This window comes from Drosophila kikkawai, chromosome 3R (genome assembly GCF_030179895.1).
Source record: "Drosophila kikkawai strain 14028-0561.14 chromosome 3R, DkikHiC1v2, whole genome shotgun sequence".
NCBI lineage: Eukaryota > Metazoa > Arthropoda > Insecta > Diptera > Drosophilidae > Drosophila > Drosophila kikkawai.
The window spans coordinates 30,319,020-30,338,933 of record NC_091731.1 but is presented as its reverse complement, the minus strand read 5'-3'; the positions used below and the strand labels follow the sequence as shown (position 1 = coordinate 30,338,933).

Here is a 19,914-nt window from a genome sequence, read left to right as displayed (position 1 = left end):
CCTGGCTGTTGTAGTATGTACACACGCCCTCCTCCCGCCTTCAGCCCACCCGGCAACCGTCCTACCCCTGCTGCATGACCTGCGTGCCGAAAATTAATGAAAAGCCACCAGTGCCGACGCCGCTGACGCTGCCTATTTGTGTTTGCTTTTTGTATATTCGATTTTGCTTTTTGTTTTGGGCCCGGTGACATTGTGATAACAATCAGCGACTTTTTAGAGGCATTAGGCCAGGCATTATGCATACGCAGTGTGGCCGTTGGGAATATGAAAGGACCTCGGACTCGTCGAGTGCGTAAGTGGGCGAATACCTACGTAGATCTAGTGATTACGCCACAATCAATATATCGACATATGTGATGATAGTGTAACCCCAGCACTATCTGGGTAGTACATGAATGCACAAAGAGTTGATAGATATTTTATAGAGAATTTGAGTTTAAATGTAGAACTGTATTAATTTATTAAATGCAAAGGTGTAGGTTACAGAAAAAGGAGGTTACCCTGAAGAGAGAGACTCCAAAACCAGTTAAAGTATTACCTAGAGATCCTCTTTGAAGCGGACTACCAGTCCACCATCTCAGCTTTAATCGATTTTGGATGTAGTTTTACTGGTCAGCTTCGGATCATATGCTGGAACTGCTAAATCCTTTCCAGCTTTCGGTGCGAGAGGCGGACCTACGGGGCTGTCTCATAAAAATAACAATTCCGAAATCAAACGCTGGCGGAAATAGACAGCACAACTTCCGGGCCGAGTGCCGCTGATGGGCCAATAAAAAGGACACAACTGGACAAACGCCCCCCAGAGGCTGATCCCGCAGCTCGTCCCTCTCGACCGTCCTCCCACTGTTGTTTTATTATGCGAAACAAGCGAAGGAACAAACAAGAGGAATGCCAGCAAATTCGTGTTTAAAAAATAACAACTACACAGCATCGGGGGCGGTTGTGGGCGGTGCGGGCGTGGCAGCTGCGACAGTCGTAGAAGGAGTCGCCATTTATCTTAATCTACCTTTTAACTTATCTCGTTGCCTGGGCTTGAACTTCTTTTCCTTGGTCGAATCCGGCCATCCCGCAGAGCTCAGCTCGTTTCTGCTGGCGGCTATCTTTGCTTTTGTTGCAACAAAAATCAATTAATTATTTATCACTTAAACTCTCCGCCACTTGTCATTATGTCATTGTTTACTCATTGCCGGGGGGCCACGAGGGAAAATGAAGGAAAACCCCGGGAAGCCCAGGAAAGCCCAGGGAGGACAAGGAAAATCCGGGGATGCTACGGCGAGAAAACGAGCCCTCGCCTTTTCCGACTTTATCAATACTCAATTGAGATGGGGAATGGGGATGGTGAATGGTGCGATTTCTGGGTGGGATCGGACCGGAGCATTAGCTGACCCCATTGATGTTTGTGCGCTTAACTTCTTGCCGGCAGTTTGTCTCAGCGGGCCTCTGTCGTGGCTGAGAATCTTCGAGCGCCATCGTCGTTGCTCGTCCTATTTTATTTTACTTAATACTTATGCTGGCGTTCTTTCGTCCTTCCTCCTTTGAGGCTGCCAGTGTCGTCGCTGTGGCCTTTTGCAACAATCGAAATCCCCAATTGACAAAAAGAAAACCAATTTAGCAGACAACGACAACTGTTGTGGTTGTGTTGGCTCCGACTCGAGTCCTCATTCCCAGCTGTGATAAATTCATCAGGTGAATGCCGAGGCACGGCGCAAATATGCTGCTCCACTGAGCCCCTCCCCTGTGGTGTCCCGCCCCTTCCTCGAATCACCTTGCTGCTGCTGCTGCTGCTGAAGCAGGTTCTTGATGTGGCTGACTTCGGCTTGCTGCGGCCTGGCTGTCGCCGCATCAAACGACAATTGAATTTGCCATGTTGAAAACTTGGTCGGCCACCGCCACAATATCGACTCGAGGCTCACAAGGTCCCTCCATCTCTCAGAGCAGGTGCACTCAGAAAAAATCAAGAAGAAAATATCTCTTTACCCCATTTCGTAATATTTTTATATGAATTGTATTACAGGCACTCTACTGTAATATTTAATTTAAAGAAACTCATTTTTCATAAATTTTAAATACTTTTTCTTGCCACTTTTCTCCGTGCACATTCTGAAAGCCAAGGCAGGAGCAGTAGCCAGGACATTCAGCATTCCACATGCCTTGCCGCACATTCCTTGGCCATTCGTTGTTATTTATTTAGTTTTGTTAGCCGTTGGCATGCCTTCAATTAATGTCAATTCGTTTTTAAGTAAGATATCGATAGCAGGACGAGCAGGCAGTCCGACCAGGAGCTCCCCCACTCTGAGACACGGAGAACGGAACGCATCAGGCGAAATGAAAACGTATGGGCCCGGCAATTTGTCTATATTTGGGGCCCCACTAATATACCCAATAAGGGCATAAGGCGGCCAGCTGGGCCCACAGCCAGGTGATCAGGCTCCATCATCGGGACAGTTGATGTGTGGATATAAACTTAATGCTAATGCCTTGTCCTCGTCTTCGTCATCGTCGGAGACTCAGCTTCACTCGTCTAATGGAAGGAAGGGTAGCAAAAATATTTTCCATTATGTTTGAATGCAATAAATTACCTGTAAAGGCAACGACAAAAACCACACACACACACACACACACACATGCATGCGTGGGGATATGGGCCAGAGGATATGGGCTAAAGGGTAAGGGATCGGGGGCCAGATGTACGCACATTAATTTACTTTTGTTGTCACTTTGCCAGTGGGCCGCATTCGAAGTGCGCTGCCGGCATGGAAATAAAATAAATACAAATACAAATACAAATGACAAAGCGGAGACAGAGAAAGAGACGGAAACAGAGGCAGGGAGAGAGACGGACAGAGGCTCCTTGGTCTCGACTGGATATGTAAATGTGTAGCGCACACATTTCGGGCCGAGTGTAATGGAATTGTATGACATTACTTTTAATTAAAAGCGCACAACATTTTTGGCCAGCCAGTTGAGTGCCAGGCTTTCAGTCCCTGTCGCTCCCGGTGAAAAGGCTTTCCTCTCTCACTCTCTTTTGGCAGCTAGGTGTGAAGTGTTTTCCATTTGGGACAATGGACAGCGGACGTCGGGCAGCGGGCAGCGGGCAGCGGGCACCAGGACGCCAGGACGCAAAGGGTTAAGCCGGCCTAGCACTCATTGTTAGACAGCTGCCAAGTCATAAAGACGCTCGGCACTCGGCACACTGGGGCAACCGATGTATTTATCAATCGCATTAAATCTGAGAGCAGCAACGGAAATTGCATGCAATTCAATTGCAATCAAGGAAAATGGTCAACTCCTGGAAGAGGAATAGAGTGGGGCTCCCATTCTTGTCCTTTCTGTCTTCGAATTGAACACAATTACAAGTGGAGCACGGAGCAAGGAGCGTGGAGCAAGCGGATGACAGATAAATCAGGAGTTTAGCGGATAAAACAGCTCAAGGATGCGGCAAGTGTGTGCCCTATCTCATTTATAAATTGGACAAATTTGCACTCGAGAAAAATATGGTTTCTGCTGCTTAAAATGACATTCTATACATGTAAAAAGTTATTAGTAATTTAAAATGAAATACAAGTTACGAATCACATGAAAAGTTAAACTTTTCCTTGCCAAGAAATTATATAAATATTTATAGCATAATTTTAATAACATCAAACGTTCATACCTGCTTTTCAATAACATTTCAACATCAAATACCAAATAGTTTCTCATTTTTTCGAGTGTAATTAAATGGTAACTGCCGGCCGAGGACTTTGTCAAAGGTTTAGAGACATTTCATATATTTGTAAGTATATTACTTGCTGAAGCAAAGATCTCAAACGGAAAGTGCAATAAGACACGGGGCCTAGCAGTGCTGAAGAACAAAAGCTCATTTAGAGGCGAATGGAATCCTTTCATTCCATCCCATTCAGATCTGCGCCCTCTGATTTTGTGGTTTAAATAAAAACAATATCGAATTGCTGCCCCCGCGCAAACACACTCGCACACTTTATGGGGGCCGCGTAAAAACCCAAAATTGCAAATAATGCGAATCACGTGGCTCACTGTGACCCAACGCACAAAAAACAGTGGGGAGTGTGTTTTTTCGTGGGGCTTAGGGGTTGGACCCCGGCAGTAGGGGGAGGCTAGGCTGGCGGGTTGGGAGCTTCAAGTACAAAGAGTGCAAAGAGCAGGGATCCTATCGCACAATCAACCATTACCGAACGCGATTTGAGTTGGGCACGAGAGCATTTCGATTCGCAGGCAAATCATAAAAACGAATGAGTAAAATCAAATGGAAAATCAATGAAGCCAGCCATCAATTGCGTTCTGGGTGCTTTTGGGCCGCGTCACCCGCGGTTTGCATAAATTCCATTCCATTCCATGCCGCCGCGGGGCCAAAAGGATACAGGATACAGGATACGCGGCACGGCATGTATGGCCCGTAGTGCAGCACCCCCGGAATTATTATTTTTATTTCGAAACGTTTTCCGAACGCTTTTAATTGGGCTGCACGGGGCATCATCGCATCAGCTTCGGGTATTTTATGCAAAATCAACAATGGCGTTGCCACAATCGCGGAGCGGGGCGGAAAAACATTTCCCCGGAGTGGAAAGCTGGGTGGCGGTGTGTCTGGGTGTCTGCTGCTGGCTCGTTTCCATTCGACCGCTGAACCCAAAATAATTAAAAGTATTTGGCGTCTGTAAAGTAATTTTTAATTAAGTTGAAGTGCGCCGAAAGTGCGTGGAGGTTGCTATTTCGGGGCTGGCGGGCGCTGCTGTCGTAGGTTGCTTATTACCGTGCATAAACATAAACAATTTTAGAAATTAAATGATAATTTCGGAATATTTACTTAATTTTATGCATTATCTCGACAGCGGTGGGAGCAGCAGTGGTGGAAATATGGCAACTTTAGCTGGCAGGCTTTCATTTTCACGCCGCCAAATAGAGATAAATGTCAGCGGATTGGGATTTAGGTGGATCTTTTGGGGAATTTTTTTTTTCTTGCAGCTCTCTTCCTTGGCAAATATTTGGCTTATGAAATTTCATTGTTTTTGGCAAGGACCGAGAACGTTGCTTTAATCTCAATCCAAGTGATTGCTATCATCAGCCACCAAATTGATTTTAGTTTCATTTACGTTTCCTGCCTTCTCCAGGATGCGCTGCGAGTGTCCTGCCGCCGTTGCATTTGGCAGGACTGCCGCATAAATATTTATGACGAGCCAGGGGGCGTGGTGTTCTAGTCTCGTTTTTGGATGCCGGCCAACAGCAATGAAATTCTATTTGCGACCCTTGCAAAGTGGATTTTTTCTCCGCTTTTTCCGGGCTCAAGTTTTAATTAAGTGCAATTTCGAGGGCGTAGCGCTTTTTATTGACAGAGATCCTGAAGTGATGGTAAATTACCAGTGTTGAATAACAACGATCTCGAAAGATATATCTGCTGGAAAACGTAATAGCCTGCTCACATTAGGCACTGGCTCCCCTTTTCGTTTTCCCCCCGTTTCTGGGAGCGCGAAAACTTAATTAGCAAACATTTTTAATGGCACCAGCAGTAGCAGTAGAAGTAGCAGAAATTTTAATGTTCGTGGCAATTTGGTTATAAATTACAACTATTATTTTAATATTTTCACACACTTTTGTTGGCCTGCCCAGCGCGGAGAGTGGAGGCCGAGGCAGAAAATGGGAAAAGGGAAAGCGAGTGTCTGGTTGTAAGTAACATTATTTGCACCTCCACGAAACTCACAAGCAGCCGGCAATTATTGAAATAAATTTACGAGCCTGAAACAAATTATGGCGAGGAAATGGAACAATCCCCCGACCTCAGAGAAGGCGGCTAATGAGAGCCGGCAAAGTGAAATGAAGGAGCTGTGCCGCGCGGAGTTGGGGCCTGAAGAGGTTGCCACATTGTTATGAAACTTTGCATATGAATGATAATAAAAAGGGGTGACTTCGGGGAAGAATACATTAATATGCTGCATAATTATGCGATAACCCAGCCGGGGGGGGGCCGGAGCGGGACTCGCCTCGCTCCATCTCCATGTTGTCTCCGTCTGCCTCTCGCTCGGAATATGGCATAACATAACATAACGCTACAGCAACGTTAACGCTAATGATGCCGACAGCACCAGCGGAGGTGTGTGCCAGGTGTGCGTGCCGGTGTGCACGAGTGGGTGTAAGTATTGGGTGTTACATGCTGCCAAGTACTCCCCAAAGTGCCCCTAAATGCAAGAAATGACAGTCATTTCATATTTGTTGTCCTCCAAGGGCCGCACACTCTCTCCCGCTCTCCCGCTCGCTCCCGGTCTAAGGATCTCGTGTCATAAAATTAAATACTTCACTGGAGAATTAAATGCAGTAAAAAGTGGGCGTGACCCGCTCCCTCGCCCTGGAAACACACCTTCGCCATCGGCACTTCAGCATTAGATGGGGGTTAAATAGGACACACAACAAGTCCTTGCAAATACCTGGGGCGTTGCTCCGGCTGACAACTGTAAAATAAAGCTAATAATAAGTTAAAAGCTGAAAGTGCTTTCTGTATTACGATTATTACGGATTGCCCTGCTCTCTGGCTGGGAATACGACCTTCTCCCGTCCCGTCCGGCTGTGCGATGACAGTAATAAATACATAAACTGCGAATGCCGAACAGCACAGAAAGCGGTAGCCAGCTGCAGGCGCATTAAGCCATTCCGCGCTCCATTAGATGGGGCCGGGGATTCCCGTCCCAAAAGAGACCGGGTCGAGCGGGTCGTAAAGAATTGTAAAGGTATATTAGCCGGTCGTGCTTTAAGCCAGCTCACCTGACGAGTTGACCACACAAACGCAAAGGATTTTGTGAGTTGAAATGGATGAGCTGGAGCTGTGGTGTTGTTTAGCAGTTTATTGACTTTATAGGATTTTATTTTTTAAATTTAAATTATAATTTATCAATTTTAAAATTCCCTAGATTCCTTTACATAATTATCTTGGCATTTTGATCCCAATTTTGGCAATGGAATTCCATAGATAACCGGATTCATGTGGCGTTGCATCCATCCATCCAGGCAATTATCAGATGCAAGGGCATCTAGTAATTTATCGCTCAAATCGCTGCTGCGGCCGCTTTTGCATTCACATTTCCATTCCCGCTCCCATTTGATCCGACTTGAATCGAATTGCATTTGGGCGGAAATTACATGAGCCCGATTGCTATAATTAAAACTAAGTAGCGCTGATTTAGCCAAGATGTTCCACTGAGGTCGGCGGTTTCGCCGGATCCGGATCTGAAAGCGACTCCGACTTCGACTTCGACTTTGACTCCCTGTCCGCTCGCCAGTCTTCGCCTGACTTCGCCTTACTTGTCTTGTCTTGAGCAGGCGGCGATGCGGTTTTGTTAAAATTACATTTGCTAAAGTTTTATCGCAGCTGCGGCAGTGGCGAAGGCAGGGCCATGATATCAGCGCCGTAATTAATTGCGGCCGCTGCATTTCAGGGTGGCCATGGCAATTGTGGCGTGCAAATTAAAAGCCAGCAGGCAAAGGCTTGTTCTTCTTGTTCTGCGAAAAAGTTGAGAAAAACAAACACTTTGAAACCAGAGGGAAAACAAAAACCTGGGAAAACCACAAAAAAATGCGCCAGCCAATAACAGCGGCTAAAAGGTGGCGGGGCAGCAGGCAGGCAGGAGGCAGGAGGCAGGAGGCAGGGTAAATAAACAGCAACAGGAGAAACGGTAAACGGGAAAAGCGGTGGCGACGGCAGCTGTAACCAGATCCAGAACCATCGATGGAAGACGAATAAAAATAGAAGTACGTATAATAATAAAACTCGGGCGAACCGCGGAATATTCTGTCGGCAATTTACGGTTGGCACAAGCGAAATACAACAACCAGATCGGGCACTGAAAGAAACTGGCTTAACTGGAGATGTACAATCTGAAAGTAAATGAAAGTTGGAACTTAAAAAATGTATTAAGAAATATTTTCTTAGTACAGATTCTTTTAATTTTAATTTTTTAGGAAATTAATTGATTTAAGTTAAAATTTCCATCTTTGATTTCTCATTTTATTCTGTCAAAATTATTCTCAGTGTTCTTAGCCGCCCAGCGAAATGTCTTCGATTTCAAAGTGCTGCTCCCTCTGTGGTTGCCGCAGCCGCTAATGGTGGTGCGGATTGGAGCGGCGAGTTGTTGGGGTGTTGCCGCTGACAACAACAATTCGCAGACGCGACTCCGCAGCAACGGCCGAAGGACTGGAACTCGAGAGGACAAAGCAGCCTAAAAGTATCGCTGCAAATTGAGTGGGAAAGGCAACAAATCACATCAAAAACATATTTGAATATTTGCCGTCACTTAGCTTTCAGTGTTTGAGCCAAGGGTGTGGGGTGTGAGTATCTGTGTTCGAATCCGCGCTTGTGTGAGTCTGCCTTGGGTCGTGTTGCTTGGTGTCGATGTCGCAGCCAGTGTTTGACTAAGCTCCATGGAGGCGCAGTCAATGAAATCGACACTTTTCCAGCATGCCAGTGCCGAGGAAGCTTTCATTGATGGCTACAGAGACAGAAAATACGAGGGACTATATGAGACTGAGATACCTTGAGGATAACGTTTATAGATGCAAATATTAATTGTGATTCCTTAATTGTAATAATCAAATTGTTTAACTTTTTGATTTTTAGAGAAAACTAATACAAGAATTAAAGGTAGCTTTGGTAATCATTTTGATCATAAAAGTCTATCGTAATTAACCCAAAAATATGCCAAATTAATCAGCTCTCCATCTTTCAGATAACGTCACTTGATGATCCTATATTTTTTTTCTGTGCATTCACCGGCAGGAACTGACTGATAAAGAGGTTAAATCTGTACAGTTTACTTTCGTCCGTGGATGTCTCTCGTTTTTCGGTAAGCAAAGCTTAACGGTTAGCTGACACTTTGCATACAGAGGGTGGTGGCAGGGAGCGGTAAAAGGGGGCTGCAGGCAACTGGATTGGGCCGAAAGGGGGTGGCGGCGACTGAGCCTATCCACCTGCCACGAAATAGGTCTCTGGCCGCGTGTGAGTGTGTGCGTGCGAGTGCGATGTTTACATGTGTATTGTAAGTAAAATGCCTGAGGCTAAAGTGTACATTACGAAGTTTTAAATTACACAAAAATGTACATACAAGCACACAATCTACAAAGAGAGAGAAAGGGCGAAAAAGGGAGATGGAACCGCAAGGATATGCGGTGGCCTGGCGTCATTCTTTGCTACCTCGGCGCTCCTTTTACTTATTTCCATGGAAAGCCTTGCAAAATACAAAAGGAAACTAATAAAATATATAAATTAATATATAAATCATTATTCTTGCAAAAAAATGTCTTTCAAATTTACTCTGGTTTAAAAATATTGATTTTCTTATATATTTAATTTATATATTTTGTTCCCAGTGTAAGTGTGTACTTACGAACTCAGCTGGTAATGGAATGAAATGGGTGGCTGTGGGCGAAAAATGGGGCCAAGTGAGTCCTGCGGGTGTTGTATCAATGGCAACTCCGGGATTGGCGGCTGCACGTGTCAAAATTTGCGCAAAGTGGCGAGTGATGAGGGGTGGAAATGGATGGAAGGGCGTTGGGCTTGGGCTTGGGGGGGGAGGAAGAAAGTACACCGCCATCGATTTGTGTACGTGTGAGCTAGTGTGAGTGCGCGGCTTTTGTGCAAATTATAAAGCGGTGGGAGCCCGGTGTAATGGATAATGGTTAAGTGGAGTGGAATTGTAATTTCTATTAAAACGGAACGGAAAATTCTTTATCTGGCAGCCGATGTGCCGAGAGGTTTTCCATTAAACAGACGACGCTTCCAGGTCTAGCCCGGTTGTCAGTCACTATTAGGCAAAAGTGTGCTGGGAAATTCCATTTCGATATTCGTTGTTCCTCTGTCATTACGGTATGTTATCTGTTCGGGGAATAAGAAGGCAACATCACCACAGGATTCACCTCTTTGCTCTGCTCTGGGTCAGCCGGGCTTCGGCTTAAGCTTTAATTTCAGCTAAGCAAGCACATTGACAACCGAAAATGGTACACACTGATGCCATTTGCCCTTACACTGCGAGAATTTTAAATAGGAAAGGCTTCTTGAATAAACTGTAAAACATTTAATTGTTGAAAACCAACAGAAAATAGAGGGATTTACAGTGCTGATATATTATACAATTCTTTCCTTTTGAGAACCCTTACTCCCTTTTCCCGCAGTGCAGGCTTTGCATATTTGCATGTAAATACGTGAAGCCCTCACATTTAGGGATGCACATGCACACACATTCGGCATGGCAGTGCTCGGAGAAAATTGCAATTTCGGTTTTATTTTATCTTAATTGGGAAGCTGACTTGTAGATACGGCTCTGACAGCAAATAGCAGCCAGGCAACTGCTAATTGACTGGCCTATGTCGAGACCTTTGACTTTCGAAGGTTGCCAATCAATCCCCTGAGCGGTCCACCCCTTTGTCACCTGTTTCGGTAAATACAATTTGCGGTCAAATTATGTAGGCTAGGACCAGTGCAAACTGACCTAACTTAGCCAACTCTTGAAATGCCAAATGTCACTGAGAACCAGCAGTTGAGTTTCTCAAGCTGCCGCAGTGTCAACTAATTACGCCTGGCAAACGCTAATAATTAAGCCCGATGGCAGCTCAAAATTATTGGTCTCTGCATCGGGAGCACGAACATTCCATGCGTTGGCATTTGATGGCAATTCGAGTAGCGAACCCCAAGAAACTTGCACTGGCAACAGCTGCTAACGTCTGGCAATTGCAATTGCATCGGGAGCACAGCATCGCCACCACCCCCTTTCGGCAATTCATTTCCATTATCATTATCAAAACTTTTCTGCTTTTCTCTGCTGCCCGAGATGGGATTTTGTACCTTCTACCAAAGAGTCGAAACGGGCATTTCGACCTCGCTGTTACGGCAGCACAAAGGCTGTCCAAGATTAAGATCGAGTTGGAAATAAATGTGAAACTTGTATAAAATGAAATTGAAGATCTTTAAATTGAGTAAATGTATTAAACGTTTATTTCTTACGTAAAATATTTATTAAATGATATCAGAAAATGTTAATTTTGTCACCAAAGAAATGAAAACTTTGTTGTTAACATATAATTTTTGTTGTGATACCTTTTTTGGGCTCCTCTGTAAAAGAATATTTCCTCTGTTTATTCTTTTATTTAAAATTAAATTCCTAAGTGCCAAGATAGACAGGTACTTTTCAGTCGATTCCTTGGCTAAAATTCCCTCATTTGTTTTTCTTCTTCCCCTGACGTTTCGGTGTGATTTACGCGACCTTGTGATGGGGCGTGTTTAAATGGGTGGGTGGGTGGTTGTGTGTGAGCTGCGAGTGTCTTAGATGGCAGCATCATCATCAGGAGCAGCGGCACTGGCAGTAGCAACCGCCGCACTTCTTAAAAAAGCAATTACATTAAAAAGGATATGCTTGAGGCAGCCCTTTTTGCTCCTTTCCCGACTGGCTGGCTGCTCACATTCCATATACGTAATCGCAATGCCCGCTTACGTGCCGCCGCTGCAGGACGACGTCTCCCTCCCCATACCCGCCTCGCCTTCTACCCGCGAATTGGGTCCTGGCTTGGCCTTTGCCGAGCGAGTGTGTCTCTTAAATGTTCATTAAATTGGATTTTTAGTGCGCATCGTAAAAAATTCAAAGCGTCCATTTAATTCGCCCGCCAACAGCCATAACAACAGCACAGCACTGCTCCTGGCCGGGCCAAAAACTTGGGCAGAAGGTGCCTGTTCCGGTGCCGCTTGGTCAGCACTTCAATTCCGGAGGGGTCGTAAAAGCGCTCCAGTCGCAGGTCGTGAGTGGAACCGAGTGCTCGAAGACGTCGATTCAAATTGAAATATTTTGCAACCCTATTGATTTTCCCCTTAATGATCCACTGCATTTTAAATGGTCAATGCAGCACAAGTGCGGGGCTGCCGTCTCCCCCTAGCTGCAACTCCATTTCCCAACCATACCGCCTGTCATTATGTTCGGACTCGGACTCTCTTTTTTTTAGCTCTGCAAAAGTCGTGGAAAAACCTTTTTACGGCAAATTGTGCTGCATTTTAAGCGGAAATGATGCGCGTCCTGCGGCATCACATCCTGGCCACAAAATGGCCACCCCCCTTTGTTTTTCTTTCACCGAAAAATATTTGCATATTCATCTCAAAAACAAAACACCAACTTCCAGCCGGGGAAAGACAAACGGCAAACGGCAAACGGCATGAAAAAATAAAATAAACATTTGAAAGAAGAAAGCGCCAGCCGCAGCCGCCGCAGCAGGAAGGAGCAAAGTTTAATGGCCAACATGGCCATGACCAGTGCAGTGCACTCTGAAAAAATATAGAAATGTATAGAAAGACATTTGAGATAATTAGCTATGAGCTTGTATTCTAAATAACAAGAAAGGAAACTAACTTTGGGAAGCCAAAATTTGTTTATCCTTGCCTGTTCCTGTCCTATACCATTTCTGAAAACTTCTATTATTTTATGATTATGCAAAAGAAAACGTATTAAAATAAAAATTAAAATATTTGATGGTTTAAGGGGATACTTTTTCTTTTTAAGTGTGCAACTTTGAGCAGTGGGTGCCGGAGATCGGGGGAGGCGTGCCTGCAGGCCATCGCCGGGCCATTAGGGACCGCCTCACGGCCGTCACACCGCCTCTGAAAACTCCGGCATATTGGCAAAAAATTCGAAATAATTGACACCAACAGCGTCATCAGACGAGGCGGGGCCTGAGGGATTATCGGTGTTAGATCGGGTCGTTGTACCTAGTTTTTTTCGGTGCTCCGCCGCTGCGTCAGCGGACGATGCGATGTATCTTCTAATTGCCTTATCGCTTTCAGCGTTGACGGGCGCTCGAGCGCGAGGACTCAAAGTCCTTTGACGATGAGTGGACACTTTTGAGGACCAGTCAGGGGGGGGCAAAAAAAAAAGGAATGGCATACAGATACAGAGAAGAAGCAGTGTTAATTGCAATTTGCGTTTGTCGTCGTGTATGGCGGACACTTTGAAGAGTGTTTGCATTCCGAAATGGATTTTAGTCCTGCGTCTGCAGCAGAGAAATATTTCATAAGCGCTGGCCAAAAGGATCAATTAATGTCAACCGCCACGCGAAAGCGACAAACTGTTTGACATCGAATTTGGTGGATACTCCGCGATCCCGGATTGCGGATGCCATTTGCCTAATTGCCTGGCCTGGAGGAGAGCAAAGTCCAGGTACTTGGCACTCGGGGTTAATGGAAAGCCACCAGCCAGGTAGGTTGGGACAAGTGCGGACAAGTGCGGACAAGTTTTGCGGAAAAGAAAAGGGGACTCGGACTCACCTCGCATGCAAACTTTCGAGCACTTTGCCGGCTTGAAAGATGAGGCCAAACTTGCGGATAGATCCTGCTGCGCAGAGGCAGGACAGCAAATTTATGGCATTGACCACAGAATGTGTTAGTGAGTCCCAACATGTGAGTGGCACTGCTGCTGCTGCAGCTGAAAGTTCACTTTGTAAGTAACTTTTGGGCAAAGTCTGGCAAGTGCGCTACTAAATAAAAATTTATGGGAACGGGGGACATCGGACAGAGCAGGGAGAAAGGTGGGCAGGACTATTGCCCAGACACTTGACCACTTCCACACTTATGCAATTATGAAATTGCCATAGAAAGTGACACTTTTATTCGTCATCCTGCTGGCATTGTCCAGTGCCGTTGCCCTTGCCTTTGCCTTTGCCTGGGGAAAATGAAGAAAATTGCGCAACGAAAACTCTTAACAAAGTCATTTGGTCCAGATGCTGCCAGTTAAGTTAGTGAGAGCTCTAGACCATTTCCCTAACCCCCCTTGTTTTCCCCGACAAACATCAGCCGATTTCCCGGGGCAAGGAGCTTCCCTAGCCGGCTTGGCAAAACACATGTGGTTAAGGCCTTGCCAAGTGGACTGCGAAGGGTTAAGCAAGCGGCCTGGAATTTCGGCCAAAGTGTGCTACTTAAGGGCGGGCAGATGGATCCACCCCCACACACACGCACTCCGGTCACTTACTGTAATTGTCTCTGCCCCAGCGGGAAACCAAGGCGTCGCAAATTAAGTGCAGAAAGCGATTACTGGACAAAGCGGCCACACGCAAAGAAAAACGTCTTCAATTGTGATGAAAACATAAAAAAATGTATTAATTTTCATGACTGTCAAATCCCTTTTTTTATGTATTTTATATTTATTATATGCTATCATATATAAAGGTAATTGCCATAGTTTTTTTCTTAGTGGAATATTGAGAGAGTGTAGCTGAAGCAGTTCCCAAGTGTCGCAGTTGAATCGTCAGGGTCAAGGCGCAGCGTTTGATGAACTTGTGGGAAGAGTCCTTGACAGGACGGGTGGTTCAGTTCGAGAATGGTGGCTCTATCACCATAACTTTGGCACAATATGCTGTCCAAGTTTCGCCGCCGAACTTGGTCTGAATTTCTCCGAGACATTTACTTATCTGGTCGGACACGTGGCCAGCAATTGTCTCTGGCAATTGTCACAAACGGAGGACAGACACTCCGAAGCCAGTAAACTAGTTGAGTTTTCAACTCGCTTTCCTTTTACTTTAGCGAGGCGCAATAAATTTTCCGCAGCTTGCTTTCAATTTGTTGATTCTGTCGCTGCACTATCGTCAACGCAGGAATTTTCATAGCATGTCGCTCCACGCACTCCTCCTTCTCTGAGACATAACTATTCATTTGTTTGATTTGAGAAGCATTTTCAGAGATCTGCTTATCAAATTCAGCTACCTCTTCGAGGATGGATTGTCCCCTCATGAGTTTCGGAAGGAGAAACTCTTTCCAGGAAACTCACAAAAGTAAAGGCAACATTTGGCAGTGCATTTTCATTGCAAACGGAAAAGTGGCTCCGGTGCTTATGTGCCGGTGGTAATACTTTCTAAGCACGCAAAAAATTTGTTATAAAGAGCCATTAAAATATTTTATAGTTGGCTTAATAAACAACTAATAAAAATATGTATACGCTAAACAATCTAATTACTTACTTGTATGCTTTGGAGATTGCATGGATGTTCATAAGAAAATTAATAAGGTTTTTTTGTTGCAGTGAGTGTCCTTGGGCAAGAAAGCATGGAAAGCAGGATGCAGGATCTGCTGCTTTAAGGGACCCTGCTGCTGCTCCTTTTGCTGAATACTTAGATGCTGTCGCATCCTGGCTGCTTGGCTCATCTTCAGCTCCACTGCCATTTGCGTCTTCATTCGGCAATTTCCACTTGCTGCTCCGGCAACTTTTGGGGCAACGTCTTCTCTTGGCTACGTCTTTTATTGTTTCAAATTTTATTGCTGCATCAGTTTGTGGCAGACACAGATGCAGACGGAGCCGGAGCACGAGCTGCCTCTGGCTCAATGGGATGTGGGATCTGGTGCATTTTTCTTGATGCCCGTCCAAGTGCTCCACTTTCGCCGCTGGTGGGTCACATTTTATGGCCTGGTCACTTCGCCCGCAGTCAGCTGCAAAAGCAGTTTCTAATCTTTTGATTATGTACGACGAACGCAGTCGAGAGTTTTGTGCATATGGCATTCGGAATTTGAACTTCTATCTGCCGCCATTTATTTATGGTTCTATCAATAAAGAATATAAATTATGGTTATTGTTGTTTCCCAACTGCCAGTGCACTGACGTTGTGTTGCGTGGAAAATCAGCCATCGTGCAAAGGTCAGTCAGCAATTGTTGTTGCTGACGTTCGCGTTCGCAGCTTTATTTGCGCATCTCCTTCTTCCCAGCGTTGTCCTGCAATTGGCATTGGTAGTGGTGTTCGTGTTGGTATTGGTATTGGTATTGGGATCCTTCCGTGACCACACGTGCAACCGCCAATGTTTGTTCATGTTGCTGCTGCTGCTGCTGCTGCTGCAACGTTGCTGTTGCCACGGCAGCATCAGCCTCTTGTTGACTCGGTTTCCTGTATGTTTGCAGCGCTTATGCAGCCAGCCTTCGTAGCACCAACATTCGGGTCTTCCGTCCATACAAAGCGCTTTATGTTTGCCTTTAATTTGCGTTCGGCGCCTTGGCGAATGCAGCGATTTTTCTGTTTGCCGCGAACAATGCCGCTGGGCACAAAGAACGCGTTTTCATAACATCCGTTGGCAATGGTCTGAGAAATTGATTGATTTACAATGCTAACGATTCACAAAAATGTTTTCAATTCAGTAAAAAGTTTAAGCAATTAGGAGCTGTATTAATAACAAGTATTTAAAAAGCAAAGCCATCCAGTGAGTAGTGAATCTTGTTTATAAGTAGAGTCAAACGCAAACGCAATTGGAAACAAGAAAGGAAACTAACTTCGGCACACCGAAGTTTGTATACCCTTGCAGATTGGTTTTGATATTTGTATTATAAATCTGAGTTGCCCTTTCTAAGCTTAACAAAACTGCATACTCAGTTTATACTTACCTATAAACATGTGAACCACACAAGTCCTAGTATCCTTATACCCCTGCAGGGTATTTTATTTCCAGTCCGAAGCTCATTACGCATAGAAGGAGTCATTTCCGACCCCATAAACCATATATATTATTGATCAGCATTAACAGGCGCATCTTTCTGGCCATGTCCGGCAAAAAAAAATTTTTTATCAATTTTTTCAAAGTTTTATAAGGGGTTACATCATTAAAATTCTCAAAATTTGATAAAATTTTGAATTTTTAACTAAGTATGCAGATTTGTTAACCTTATAGAAACTAATATAACACCGGTTTCCGAATGCAAATTAAGGCATTTTTGACAGAGTTATGGCTTTTTTAGTTTATAATTTTCTGTTTTTCTCATTTCAATTACAGACTTTTCATCGTCATTGCCATCGCCATCGCTCATCAGTACCACCCACCCCAGCCAAAAACCAAGGGTAAGGACCAACGACACAGCGATCCGCGAAGCACAAGTTCATCCTAGTCATCATTGTAATTGTTGATTGATGATCATCGGATCGGCAGTGGTGAAGCTGGAGGAGCAAGCAGCTGGGATGGCGGAGCTCAAGCGAATGGCAGTGGTCGGATCTTGGCTCCGGGCTAGCTGAAGCCCAGCAGGCGTAAGGTATTGGAATATTTATAACTACATTTTAAATGTGTAAATGTAATTGATGGTACAAACAAATTTGAATCAATAAAAAAAGGGAAATCAATGTGAAATTGTGTGGTTTAAGCGGCATTTATTTGGGGGCCTTGGGATTGTTTGGGGAAAAATCTGTTGAAAGCCAAATGTAATTTTTTTTAAATTTTTAAGATCATTTTCTGAATTTTTAAATGTTGTTTCTAAATTTCTAAAAGTTTTCCTGAATTTGTAAAATTTTTTTCTAATATTTTAACTTTTTTTTTAGATAAAAAAAATTTTTTTTTAATTTTTAAATTTTTTTTAAATATTTTAACTGCCAAATTTGAATTTGAATTTAACTGCCAAATTTGAATTTGAATTTAACTGCCAAATTTGAATTTGAATTTAACGACGATCAGTTTCAGTGTGCCCAGGTGCAGTTGTAAAATAACACCTAAATTTGGATTCAAAAGGTTTGAGTCTCCGCTTACGTGCGCAGGCTCTTAAATGGTTCGAAACTTGGACTTTTTATAACACTTTATACCAGTTTACAGTCGCTTGCTGCTGATTTCTGTTCGCCTGGTACCCCAATTTGGGAAACGTGCAATTTGCATGGAAATGTTCGGAAATTTGGATGGGCTGTTGTAGGGATGTTGTTGTTAAAAGGTTGTTGTTGCCATAAGCTGTTGTTGTCGGCAACAAATAGGTATAAATGCATAAAATGAAATATAACAGTTTATACCAATTATTATTTTTGCCCAAATGTTTTTATAACAGTTTATACCAGTTTTCAGTTGCTTGCTGCTGGTTTCTGTTCGCCTGTTACCTCAGTTTGGAAAGCGGCCAATTTGAATGAAAAGTTTTGCTCACTTCCATCAGTGATGCTCACTTCCATCAGTGATGCTCACTTCCATCAGTGATGCTCATCTGCATCAGTGATGCTCACTTCCATCAGTGATGCTCACTTCCATCAGTGATGCTCACTTCCATCAGTGATGCTCACTTCCATCAGTGATGCTCACTTCCATCAGTGATGCTCACTTCCATCAGTGATGCTCATCTGCATCAGTGATGCTCATCTAGCTATATTGCAATATTGGGAGGCTATAAAATCGGGCTTAATGGCAGTGATGCTCATCTGGCTATATCGCAATATTGGGAGGCTATAAAATCAGACTTTGCATCAGTGATGCTCATGTAGCTATTTTGCAATATTGGGAGGCAATGTATCAGGCTTAATGGCAGTGATGCTCATCTATCTATATTTCTTTATTGGGACAAAATAGATAGATGAGCATCACTGATGCAAAGTCAGTTTCAGTGTGCCCAGGTGCATTTAAGCAACATTTTAGCCAAAAAATTTACAATATGGTCACATCTGGTTTGAGTCTTCGCTTACTCCAAGATCAATGGTTCGAAACTTGGACTTTTTATAACAGTTTATACCAGTTTTCAGTTGCTTGCTGATGGTTTCTGTTCGCCTGTTACCCCAATTTGGGAAACGGGCAATTTGCATGGAAAATTTCAGAAATTTGTATGGGCTGCTGCAGGGATGTTGTTATAAAGGGGTTGTTGTTGCCATCAAGCTGTTGTTGTCGGCAACAAATAGGTATAAATGCATAAAATGAAATATAACAGTTTATACCAATTATTATTTTTGCCCAAAAGTTTTTATAACAGTTTATACCAGCTTTCAGTTGCTTGCTGCTGGTTTCTGTTCGCCTGTTACCCCAGTTTGGAAAGCGGCCAAATTGTATGAAGAATTTTGCTCACTTGCATCAGTGATGCCCATTAGCATCAGTGATGCCCATTAGCATCAGTGATGCTCATCTAGCTATATTGCCATATTGGTGGGGGCAATAAAATCGGGCATAATGACAGTGTTGCTCATCTAGCTATTTTGCTATATAGCTCATAACTCGGCCAAAAACGCATGAAATTCAATTCGGATGATTTTCATGAATTTTTGGCCGAGTTGTGTGGTTCACATCTTTATAGGTAAGTATTTTAGCAAAACTTAGTATGCAGTTTTGTTAAGCTTAGAAAGGGCAACTCAGAACAGCTTTCCTAATTGAATTTCATGCGTTAACTCGGCCAAAAACGCAAAATTAAATTAATTTTTAAAGAATACTTAAAAATTAATGCATACTTTTGGGGATATCTATTAAAAACGTGGCATCTTTTAGGCGGAAGTTCAGAATCTCACTTGGACCAGTGCTTGTCAAACTGTAAAAGTGGAGTTGCATTCATCCCCGCCCAAAAGTATGCCTTACTTTATATTTTAATCAAAGGCTTACAAATTCAGCGCAAAAGATGCCACAAAAATGACCAACTTATATTTTCAAATGCCTAAAAGTGGGCAATTTTTTTATCTTTTTGATTTAAACCAGAAAAATAAAAGAAAAATACGTGGACCTGCATTCATCCCCGCCCAAAAGTATACCTTACTTTATTTTTTTTTTTATCAAAGACTTAAAAATGCAGCCCAAAAGATACTGCAAAAATTACCAAATAATATTTAAAAATGCCTAAAAGTATGCAATTTTTTTACTTTTTTATTTGAACCAGGAAAATAAAAGAAAAATTAGGAAAACGCCTTTTAAAGCGGCAATAAAACTAAAAAAATAATTAAAATACACTTATGAGGGTTTTTTATAAATTATAGGCATCTCACTAACTGCCAGTGATGCTCATTTCATTGTTCTTATATAGGAAAAATAAAATAAAACAAAATAATATAAAATAATGTATTTCATTGTTTTTATTTAGGTTCATTAACAAAGAATAAAATAAAGTATTTTAAAATTAAAATGTTGCTTGTTGTGTTCGTTGCTGTTGTTGTAAAAGTAGCCGGCAGACCTGACTGACGGTGCTCTTTCCTTATCCCTGA

The 19,914-nt window shown here is 43.5% G+C and overlaps 1 long non-coding RNA gene across 2 annotated transcripts; it reads right to left on the bottom strand.

Annotated features, from left to right (window-relative positions):
- Positions 1 to 1,991: 1,991 nt before the first annotated feature.
- Positions 1,992 to 3,168, bottom strand: LOC138928858 (uncharacterized). 2 transcript variants are annotated; one of them, XR_011445255.1, is made up of 3 exons: positions 3,020 to 3,168; positions 2,580 to 2,745; positions 1,992 to 2,521 (listed from the first exon to the last, which is right to left on the bottom strand). It is a non-coding gene; the product is annotated as an uncharacterized lncRNA (long non-coding RNA). The 2 variants fall into 2 exon arrangements; XR_011445254.1 differs by lacking the exon at positions 2,580 to 2,745 and having other exon boundaries at positions 2,926 to 3,168.
- Between the last annotated feature and the right edge of the window lie 16,746 nt (positions 3,169 to 19,914).